This window comes from Hesperophylax consimilis, chromosome 1, assembly GCF_061612785.1.
Source record: "Hesperophylax consimilis isolate HC1 chromosome 1, BYU_Hcon_1.0, whole genome shotgun sequence".
Classification (NCBI taxonomy): Eukaryota; Metazoa; Arthropoda; class Insecta; order Trichoptera; family Limnephilidae; genus Hesperophylax; species Hesperophylax consimilis.
The window spans coordinates 16659081-16672056 of record NC_142836.1 but is presented as its reverse complement, the minus strand read 5'-3'; positions in this window follow the sequence as shown (position 1 = coordinate 16672056).

The window sequence follows — 12976 nt, the reverse complement described above, 5'->3', positions numbered from 1 at the left end:
GATAAGAAGATGTTTTTAAATAGTACAGTGTGTGTAACACAATACATTTTTTTAACACATCGTCTTAATTCGTGGCATATATTTTGAGGTTACGTGAATTAAGATAAGATTTAAAATAAACAGAGATGATGGTTATTATTGAATGTGAAAAAGCTCTTCATTTTTTCTAATAGTAAAATTGAAAGCATTTTAAAATAATATTTTTCTACATTCCAAGCATTTTCCCCTTGTCGTGGACCAGGCCATGAATAGGCTCTCAATTATTGAATTCACTTTCCAAGAATCGATAGCTATGGCAGCCATTCCCAGGAGTAAACAAACAACTCTAGCTGCGCTGTCAGCCGCCTACCCTCTGTTTGCTGCATGGGCGTCATGGACAGTGCAATGATGACGAGCCTTTTTAAGCGATGGACATTTTTTATCATGTAGAATATTCCAAATCTGTTCCTCGAGAGTGCAACACGAAGTATCTGCCAGAATAGGTTACCTTGTAAAAGGAAATTCGACGAATAAGAGTCATTCAAGATGGTATTCTTATGGTTTTTATTAGTTTAATATTAGCATAGTAAAGTATCGCTTTCGAAAAATCAAAAACTATCGAAGTAGGACACCACTTAAACATAATTTGACTGTAATATTATTCTTATTTTATAATTTAGTTAAACCTAATCAAAATTTATTTTACCCAAATTATAGAAGTGACACTATCTATTTGATCACCATGCTTGATGTACTGAAAGGATTGTGAACAGTAAATATATTCTTACCTACCATGAAAAGTACACATCTATGGACTCGCCCATGAATGAGATGCATTTAATAGCAAAAATTGTAGTTATATCAATTTAGCTCCATGAATACTTTACGCTACACAACGTCAATAAAAATTACAGATCCAAAATTAAATTAATTAAATCCATAATCAAAGGATACACAATGTTCTATTTTTTTTTTTTTTTTTTTTTTATATTTACTCCACACAGGAGGCCCTGAAGAAAATAATTTCCCTCAGGGCCTATGTCATCTTTGGGGATGCTGTTTGGAGGGTCTTTTTGTGGAGAGGAAGGAGTGAACATGGGTCTTGAAGAGTCCCATGTTGTAGGAGGGAGGAAACACAGAGGCCGGCAGTTCATTCCACAACCGAGCTGTTGAACTTAAGAACGAATCGTAGAAGCGACCCGTTCTCATGTGACAAATGTCAACTGTGTACAAATGTTGGGCGCGCGTTTGGCGTGTATTCCGACTACGCACCGGTGCCGAAGGTTAATGACGCTAGTTCCTCAGAGCATCTTCCATTGTAATACCGATAGAACAAGGACAGCATACCTACCTGACGCCTGTGCTCTAAAGATTGCAGTCCGTTTGTTAAGATTGGGGAATCTATCAAACGGACCGCCCGTTTTTGCACAGAGTCAAGGGTTTTTTTCAGGTATTTAGGGGCTCCGGACCAGAGATGGCTGCCAAATTCGACAGTAGGGCGCACTAAAAGGGCGTTCTGATTCAGTTTAAACTTAACTGTCAAAATGCGTCACGGAATAAACTTCCTAATAGTACTAAAAATAGTGTGTCAAATCCAAAGATAATAAAATTGGTCAAATAATTTTGAGCTGTGTGTATACGGAATAAAATATAGAATGCACCCTGCTGCTGGTACCTGTGTGTGTACGTGATTCATATTATTCAGACATTAGGAGTTATATGTATTTCGCCTCGCTCTGTGCGTCGTATCGTAGTGAATTAGGACGGGTTCGATTTTTCTTTTTCACAAAATTAATTTGAATGTTTTTAAGTATTTGTTTGTGTATATTATTTTTGTCCTTCATTTTTATAATTAATTTTATTTGAGTATATTTATGAAACGTACAGTTATACATGTGAATTAATTTTGGATTTAAGATATTGAGTATAATATATACCAGTTAAGATCTATTTACAATATTTTTTATGTTTACAAGTTCGAAAGAAAGTAGATATTTAAAGTTATAAGTAAAACAAAATTGTGAAAAGAATAGACGAAAAAAAATAAAAACATATTTTGGTATAAGTACATCGTAAGGTTAATTTGTATAAAAAAAATTAAGGATACAATAGATATGTACGTTTTCGTTCCCAACACAAGTTATTTAAACAATATTTTCATATACCTGTATACAGGATATTAAGAAACGTTCGTGCCTTACTTTTTAACGTAGATTTGACTCTATTTGCAGTAAAAATTGTAAATGAAATTTCGGTTAGCGATGAAAATATTCTGTCGTTGATTTTTAGTTATTATAATTGTCCCGATGAAGCTTGGTCTAAGAGAAACCGGTTGACGTTAAATACATTAAAATTTATGGTTTTATATAAATAGCTTATTTGATTTAATCTAATGTCTAACCATAAAGTGTCATGAAAAAACTATTTTTTGGGAGGATTATATACCCCAGAATTTTCTGTCCAGTGGAAATTTTTTTTGTCGAATTAAATTGAAGACGATTAAAATACAGGACAATCGCGATGTTAAATTCACATGTCTAATTTTAAAACAAAGCTGGTACACTATGCCACGAATATCGATTTGGCGGGCTCTATAGTATTTCCCGAATAAAATAATTTAGTACTCCCAGTAGCTGGTTCTGTGGTAAAATTAATGGTTGACACTTATAAGTATTTAAATCCCAACGACCTGAATTACCTTGAAGGTATGAAATTAAGTTATTTCCATAATCTTCAAAAGGGTTTTGTCAATCCTTAAACTACGGCCATTTTCAGTAACTAAAGATGAATGGTCGCTTAGTTTAGTAAACATGTACACTTTACTGAACGAATGATTAAATATAAAAATTAATTTCAACAACATTCTTTTGACTGTGCATTCCCTCATTGCTTACAGAAAAACTGACATTTGCCCTTTTAGAAGCAAAGCGCATATATATTGTTCTATTAATCAATTATATTTTTAAGTGATGCTCTATATTTGCCGTCAAAATATGTGTATTTGGCAGTTCAACGTATTACAAATACGAATTTTAATGTATTGGTGTTACTACCTAATAATAACATCGTTGATATGGTTTAACGAGCAGAATTTGAATAACTGAGTTCTTTTTTAAGTGAATATCACACAAGAGTTCCAACGACTCCCAAGAGCATGGATCCAGTGGGACTATTGCATCCACAATTGAGGTATTTTGTGTGGTTGAAGGTTGTGGTAAAGAAATGAGCTGGGGAAGAGGAATGTGGCGAATCACCTGGCTATTCAGATCTGGTCACAAAATACGGCTTGAGCCATTTCAAGCAACGTTTCAATTCTAAATGGTCTTGCGCCAGGGCGATGCTGAGAGTATTTTCCATTCTGGAACGTGCATCAAATATATCTTACATTGTATTGAATGTTTAAATTGCAAAATAACACAATACGATCAAATAATTGCATTGTATTTGCGCAAGACATGTAATAGTTATCGACTAACGGTTGGTTGGTTTCACCGAATTGAATTGTGACACTACCTACTGCCAAAATGATTACCCCCGTAAGGCGACCAATATTTTCCTCACGCGACTCCATGAATTCTACTGTTACCTTTTTTTTCTTTCAGCATACATAATAACAATATTTTTAATGCATATTACAGGCAATCATACATTTCGCGTTATGCGTTCATTATTATTAGCAGACAAAGCATTCAAGTATAAAAGGTATACGTAGCATTTATTACTCATTTAGTTAATAACTTCAATAAACAGTGTCGAGATAGTTAATATTTACCTATAAGTTGAAACCGATACTTCTAGAAGTGTTACAAACTACTGGAGTGGGAAACACTGAGTAAATGAAGTAAACTGTTTTATATTTTATGTTTATACAGGAGATTGCATCTTCGAGATCATTTTATCAACAAATGGCATTGACATTGTATACAAAGTGCCAATGGGCGACTTGACTAGTGATCCCTGATATTATTTGGAGTAAAAAATGAGAATAAAATTTTGGAATCCGCCTCCGGTGTCATTTTTGAAGTGAAAAAGTGAAAGAAGTCACCGAAGAAAATTTCAGGAATCATCTTTTAAAACCCTGTGTATTATAATACAAAGATAGGTCTAGTGGCACACGAAATGAAATTTGTACTAGTCTTAAATAAATAAATATTTAAGTCAAAACGCCCGTATGAATGACTACTCGACCAGTTGGTTAGATGAATAAATATATATATAAGTTTTCTTTTTGGACCTTTTGGCTTTCTTTTACCAATCTGTACGACAAGTTTTTAGTTTGACCTTATTTTGAACACTAAATGAAAATAAAATATACATCTTTGTAATGTACGTGTAATGTCTTGGGAGATATCTGCATGGCGTGATTCGGAAGAATGGGAGTTGAAATTATGAAGCACAACATGAGCGCCGTTTAATCTATTATTTTCTAATTCCGCCAGCAGGATTTTCTTTCTGAATCTCCTTTGCTGTGTGCATGTTGGAAAATTACAGAATACAAAATTACGTAACTGTAGTATTTTTTTTTGCGAGTAGTTTATCACAATTAATTTATTATTGGGATCGATAGCGGAGGTCATTTGAGTATTTTTACGAACTCGGGAATGAATATCTCTTTAATGTTTATTATGTGTAGTAAAACAGGTATTTTTAAATACCAACTTAAAATTTTTTCAGTCAATCTTGTATGCAATTAACTCACTGTTCCGAAATCCGATCGAGCTGAGACTCGGCAGATATACTCGTTGTCAATAACAATGCATTCTCTCCACTTTTAGTGGAAATCGGGTACACATACGGAGACATATACCTAGGCATTTCTCTATAGTCGGATGACATCACAGCAGTAAATGTACGACATAAATGTCGGTCCTACGCGATCGGCATTTGGCGAGGTTGGCACAGTTGTCCACTGAATTTCCTATAGAGTACAAAGGTTTGATTTTCAGTAAACCATTTAATTTATTTTTAAGTTTTACAAGACATTTTAAATAGATGTTTTATAGTTATAAAACTTTGGTTTGTATGGGTTGATTTAAAAAAAAGAGTTTACATTCCACTTATTTTATCCGTATACAAGGTATAGTATGTACAGTGAACTTATTTTATCCGTATACAAGGTATAGTATGTACAGTGAACTTATTTTATCCGTATACAAGGTATAGTATGTACAGTGAACTTATTTTATCCGTATACAGGGTATAGTATGTACAATGAACTTATTTTATCCATATACAAGGCATAGTATGTACAGTGACCTTATTTTATCCGTATACAAAGTAAAGTATGTACAGTGAACTTATTTTATCCGTATACAAGGTATAGTATGTACAGTGAACTTATTTTATCCGTATGCAAGGTATAGTATGTACAGTGAACGAGTGAACTTATTTTAACCGTATACAAGGTATAGTATGTACAGTGAACTATCGTTTATTTTGCCAATACACCTAACAATATTTTTTTATCTTAGCATATCCTAGAATAAAGAAGTTCGTTATTACCCCTTCAAATTTTGAAAATTGTATTATTATCGAACAAAATCAAAATTTTTGTTATTGCCAAGAGACCGAGATATAAATATTACATAATACTTGAGAAGCAGGAAGTATGTTTTTTTTACATATTTAAATAATAATAACGTTATAGTACGGTTCAACAGCATGTGCAATATTATTTACACATTTCAAATGATTGATTTAACGAAAGCGCAAATGTAACACAACATTTTCAAATCGAAGTACTTTATTTCCATGGCTAATATCACAGTGTTATGATGTTGATATTTGAGAAAATATTCCCTGCACGGTTGGTGCATTCACTTCTCAAAGTGATGGATGATCTTATTAATCTCACGGATTATCGATGGTTGTAGGGGATAAGATTATCTCGCAAACAAATGTGTTTGTTTAGTTAACCACGCTTGAGATAGCAAGTGGGTAAAATGATACATCGGAGGAGCTTCTCCACCGGAGGCTGTAATCTCGTGAAATTTATATTACGCTTAATAATAAGCCGTCAACTTCTCCGGCGTGTAATTAAATAGCGCCGAATGAAGAAATACAGAGTATCGTAAGAACATATTGCGAAGCAACCACTTTGCGGAACTTAAACATAACACGAGACCCTATAATTAGGTAAACGGGAGAAGAACTCGGATTTAATTTGTAGATAAAGTGATTATGTGGATAGCGAAATTTGAAGATCATATTTTATAATATATTAAATGCTGCGCACGCAACTAAGATTCTGGGAAATATTACAGGATTCAAACATATCTAATTAAAATGTATTAAGTCTTGACAAGGTAAAGCAGCTGGCGGAGGATATTATGATGTTTATATTGATTAAATTTTAATATAAAATTTAAAATGAAGCGTTTAATATCTCTTTTAGTGAACCAGGAATCTTATGTTTATTTTTCTCGTAGAGAATTTGAATTTTTTAACTTTATCCTCTATTTATGCACAATTGTCTGTAATTTATAACATAAGACGATGCCATACGAAGTAATGCAAAATCATGTGTTTTTCGTTTGAAATTTTGGTCGCCTAGAAATGTTTCAGATGCTTTAATTAAATACTGCGAGTAGAATACATCTTTGAAATAATCGAGTATTTTTTAGATAAGTCTTTTTATAAGCCCAGAAAAAAATAATGTAAAGGTCTATGAAAACTGCTTTAAAGATCAAAATTTCCTACTTACGTTTATGTTATTACGTTTTCGTTTAATGTTTTATTGTATAATGTGGCAAATTAAGTTATTTATAAAATGATGGAATAAAACTTAAATATTTATTCCTGAACATCCACAAAACAAAATAAAAGGCACTTTTTGGCCATGTTTTTTTCTGGCATAAATCAAAACAGGCGGATGGTGTTAAGCGGAAATTTAAACCTTATCGCCATCTACGTAAGGGTTGTTATTGATAGCGGCTCAATTTAAAATATTACACGACGTAGTGCATCGCCTTAATCTAACTACTTTTCGTGAAGTGAATTGAACCAAATATCACACCTAGTTATCACACAAAAATATTTTAGTTTGTATGAAGTTAAAACAAGATTTTTATAATAATATAAAAGTAAAGATAACTTTTGGGGTTTGCAAGCTCTTGGTGCACGGCTCGGAATATACACTGCACCCCACATATTACTGGATAGATATAATATATGTCAGGGTACATCCCAGTTCAGCTGGTCTACGACCGGTGTTCAGCCGTGAACATATTGTTAAGCAACTTTAGCCCGGTCTATAAATTGAGGTTGTATACACCTACACGTGAATTAGTCTAAGCACAGTATCCAGTATGCATGTAACTTTGCGAGGATAATTGCAATATTATGCCATGAATCAGACATGGTTAGCTTAGCCCAAAGCTACTGAGCTTTGATACTTCAGGTGATTAAACTACTTGGAAAATGCACTTTTCAGGTGATCGTTTTATTTTTACTTTTCAGTACAACAAGAGTACATGTTAACAATGTCTTATTAAAAACTGGGTTAACGGATAATTTGTTTACACATCGTATAATTTGCATTAGGCACTCATATGTTTAAGTTTCTTAAAAAAAAAATCACATCACGAAATTTGCACTAGGCACTGTTTTATTCTAAGCTCTCATTGTTTACAATACGTTTTTTGCTTCATTCATATTTTATACATCGTCTCAGAAAAAAACCAAAAACAATCCAAGGTATCGTGTATTTAAAACTCAAAATTATATGCTTCCCTAATAAACAAAAAAAATCATAAGTTTCCATACTATACCCACCAATTTTGTTTATATAATATTATTAAGAAAATAGTAATAATAATAATATTTGGATAATTTATATAGCGTCGTTTTCGTGAAAAATCACCTCAAGGGCGCTGAAAAAGGGTACCTACCTATCTACCGAAAGTATGTTTTGTTCTTAAGCTGACTTTATTCATGCTTTGCGGTGCTTCCCATTGTGTTGATTAGTTGATTTATTATTGGAGTTTCTAATCCACCTAGTTGGTTGGTTTTAACCACGAGATTGAAATAAGATACGATAATCAAATTTTCGGTAGTTAAATAAAACTACGAATCCCCTGAAATAATATTAATAACATTTATCAAGTGGAGTAGGCAACCTATTTGTTATTTAAACATTATTGAAATATAAGGCGCGTTCAAAACACCACTGAATATTCTCTGAATCTTTAGGAAAGTAAATAAATTAACCATTGTTGTAAATGTGTTGTTCCAAATATTACAAACTGTAATCTAATACAACAACAAAGGGAAAGTTCCCTTAACAACTGGTAGTTAAGAACAAAGAACATCACAATTATGCTTCTAGTAATTAGGTTCCTGGCCATTCTGCGTTTATTGTCAGAATGTAAACCCATTGACACAATTTCAAACTAACACTATTATTTAATTCATAACATTTGAAGAATGAAGTCAGTCATTAGACAAACAAGGATAAGCCCTAAACTAGACTTAAAATAAACACTGTCAAAACCAAGGGTCACGGTCATTAATAGGAGAAACAATATCGCAACAGCTACAATTGATTTTCCACCATAAATGATAGTGGAGGGCTTCTTGTGAATAAATATAGAAATATTATAAGTAATTAAATAAATCATATTATTTGTATTGACAATTCAGTTCTGGTTGCATCGAAAGTTCATTAGGTTATAGTTTTAGAGCAGGTAGACGGTTAACGGAATTTCACGAATTTAAAATGTAATAATTAAAGTATAATTTGACGGCCTCTGTGGTCGAGGGGTAAGGATCTTGAATAGCAAGCTGAAGGTCAAGTGTTCAAATTCTGGCCTGCGCAAGTAAATTTCATATGATTCTTTGTGATATTTTACAATTTACCAATTAAAATTGGTATATACAGGGTTTTACAATAAGAGGTGTTATTTTGATATTCAATCGTAAAAGATCAATGGTTTCGTTGTTTGTGTGGCACGTAGCGCCGTCTTGTTGAAATTAAACGTTTTCCAAATCAGTACCATCCAATTTCACCATAAAAAATCATTAATCATCTCTCGATAGCGCAATCCATTCACCGTAACTGTTGTTCCAGCCTCATTTTCTAAAAAGTAAGGTCCAATGACTCCGCCGGACCATAAACCGCACCAAACAGTTACACGTTGAGTATAGAGAGGTTTTTCAACAATAACTCTTAGGTTTTCCGAGCCCCAGATGCGACAATTTTGCTTGTTGACGAAGCCACCGAGGTGGAAATGGGCCTCATCACTCAAGATGATTTGCATTTGATTCACTTAAGTGAATTTTAATAATTTCAATGCATTGTTGAAGCGTGTATTGTTCCATTTTTATTAATGGCGTAGTTTATACTAGTCTAATGTAAAAAAATGACATCTTCAAAAGTAAAATCTACCGAAATAGCGGGCTATTCAAAATAACACCTCTTATTGGAAAATCCTGTAGTATACTAGTGGATCCCCCGCAATGCTTCGCTATTATTAAAGTCTTTTTTGTGCGCCTCTGACTTCTTCCATCATTCACTACCAAGTAAACCACAATGTTGAACTGTTAAAAAACACATTACATCGACTTAAATTCGACTCTGTATCTCATTACGGTGCAGAGATATTGTGTTTGTATTCCTCAGTCTCTAAACACTCCTGGTACTAATAACAACAAACTTTGAAATTTTCAGCAATATCGGTCCACTACTTTTCGAGTTTTGCGATCACAAACATAGGCAGGCTGAATTTGTATATTTTACGATTAGAAACCAGTTAGAATTGATCTCAACCGTTTGGAATGCATTTTATAATAAATGACGTTTTCCTGCCACAAACCGCCTTCTATGTAGGGAAGTTAAAATTTGTGTTGTATGTATTTTTGGATGTAAAGACTGAAAAAAAAAGTTTTTTTATCAAACTTTTTATAGGTCCTTGTATATTTCAACCTCGGACAAACCATACATATTCACAAAATTTCATTGAAATCGGTTAGGAGGTTTCGTAGATTAGCGTGTACGAACACAGTGACAAGTGATTTTTATATAGTAAGATTTGCGGAGCGTTACAGAGTTGGAGATACTCTCAGTATCGCAATGGTGTAAGACCACCATTCAGAATTGAATCGTTGCTTGAAATGGCTTTGGGAGCAGTTGGAACTCTTGTCCGGTTTTAGATAAAAAAAGTGTTGTTTCTAAATTTAAGGTTATTCGATGAATTCTGACCCTCTGGGTACGAAATATGTTAGAGACGGCCCCGACTTACGGAGCCAATAGAATAGATAAATGTTTTGATTCCGCTGTCAGAGCGACGTTTATTCAAATGCAGAGTTTAATGAGCCAAAATAACTCTTCGTCATTTGGTGAAGTGCTTTGTACACGTACGTCGTACACTCTACAATATTTAAAGGAATGAAAATCTTGTCCCTGAAATCTAAAGTAATGTTGAAAGTGGAGGCTCTTTTGACAACGTTATTTACCATTCGTTTTGAAGTTATTGTATTAAAAATATGATTAAATCTTGACGTATTTTTCCCCAGTACATTCTGACATACTGTTTTTCATGTTTAACCACAGATAATTTAAAAAAAAATCAATCATAAAATAACACCTTTTACACAACCAGGCCAACCTACGTTATATATTCTTTAGTTTTACGCCAAGCCGGGCTTTTACATGGATTTTAAAAACAAAATATTCTTAGTGAGCTATCGATAATTATACACAAAGTTTTTAAAGTATGAAATAACGTTTAACTGAATGTGAAACAATAGTAAAACATGTAACAGTAACATAAAATAATATTAACAAAACTAGAACAATACTAAATATAATTAAAATCACTAAAACTGCATTACCAACGCTACTATAATTTGAAGGATTCAACAAAGTGCTGGTATAGATTACATGCACACATTATAAAAATTCGGTAATCCAAAATTGTTTATTTTGTACCACAGTAAAAAAATATCCGACATTCGCCCATTTTAATGCTAACATTACAGCCGATGAATTCTCAAAAAAGCCAATTAAAAAAAATACATCCTAGTTTCGTTCTTCGGTTTCTTTCAGTATATCGTTTTACGTATACATTTGAATGTATTTCGTATAACTTGTTTGTATCAAAGGCTTTTATCATTTTATCAGCTTTTATTTTTAAAACCAGAGCTTCCTATGCGAAATATAAGCGGAAGTCTCAAGGTAAACGATCTCTCTATAAAATGGATGAAAATATTTACAAGGCTTCGAACTCGAAATAATTATTTTTCTTTTACTTTGTTCACCATTAATGCACTTTGCTTTTATGAATCCACGCAAAGATTTAATACACCACCTCTAAAAATTTACTTCTTCTTTATTTTAACAAGAAACAGTGTCTTCAAGTGGGTCATCTCCCTTTCCGCTTCGCAACAATCTTATCCTGTACTATACAACCAAGAAATTATTTATTTAACGTATATATCTCATGATGCCAATAATTTTGACTGAAATATAACATTTTTTAGACATTCGATAAAGAAATTAATAATTATTTACTCTATAACAAGGGTATTTCAAACCTTATATCCCCATTTCAAAGGTTTCTACCGGCTTAATTTTTATCAGGTTTCCATGCCTTAAGTTTACGTGAATACCGCACAAGCGTTCCACCTGCTCCCAACTGGAGCCAGTGAGAGTATGGAATCCACAATCGGGGAACATCGTGAGGCTGAAGGTAGTGGTGAGAGATGGGGAAGTGGAAGGTGGGAAAGTACCTGGCTATTCAGATCTGGTCAACAAACACGGCTAAAGCCATTTCAAGGAACGTTTCAATTCAGAATGGTGATCTGATTACACCAGGGCTATACTAAAAGTATCTTCCACTCAGGAACGTACCGTAAGTTTACCTTATATTATTGTGAGTGATTAAATTACGAAATAACACAAATCAATCAATTACAAATTTACTTGCCCACCGGAATTTGAATCCGCGACCTCCAAATTGCTAGTCGAGAGTCTTACATTCCATGATGAAACTAATAAAAAATTCCTTAACTTATTTTATAACATCATTTTCTTTTGAAGACTTTCCTTTTCAAGGGTATATATATAATGTAACATATCGCGTTTACATATCCTCCGCAACTAGCTCAGAATTATATTTAAACATATTGCTGTTTTATACTTACCTCTTCAGTCGTATGTTCTCGCCAATTCGTATCGCTTGGGTGGGGACAAGGGAGGTGAATTTATTTAATAAAATCTATTAATTATGAGTCTCTATTATAATTAGGTTTGTCAAGTGTTAATACTAAATCTAAATTATACTTAGATCTACTTACATCTATAACTTAACTAGTTTTAATATGGTTCGGGTTGCTTCTTCACTATTCACATCGTCATTGTTCTCAGTTACTACCCTGTCGTCACTGAGTTGGTTCTGTGCATTGGCCTAAGTAAGGCCGAAGTCCTAGGTGGCAGCTTCTGCAGTTCTGCAGTTCAGGCCTCCCGATCGCGTCTGGTCACCGCGCTTTCTTCGCCTTCCGACCGCTTCTGGTCACCGTACTTTCTTCGCCTCCCGGCCGCTTCTGGTCACCGTACTTTCTTCGCCTCCCGGCCGCTTCTGGTCACCGTACTTTCTTCGCCTCCCGGCCGCTTCTGGTCACCGTACTTTCTTCGCCTCCCGGCCGCTTCTGGTCACCGTACTTTCTTCGCCTCCCGACTGCGTCTGGTCACCGCACTTTCTTCGCCTTACGCCCAGCATTACGTCGCCGGGCGGAGAATAACATATCTTGAAAATCACTTTCTCTAACTCGACTGTAACTTCTTCATCCACCGCCCAGCATCACATCGCTGGACGGGGAATGCGTGCTTCACCACCACTCCTGTCTCAGTCTCCTCTCTCTCCCGCCTCAATCTTGACTGTCTCCTTTCCTGAGCTCGTAGGACCTGTCGCTCTACCCCGCACTTCTCACTTCTTTCTTTACAACCCTCGTCTGTCAACACTTTCTTTGTCTTTGGGCGCACACTACGGGATACTTAGAT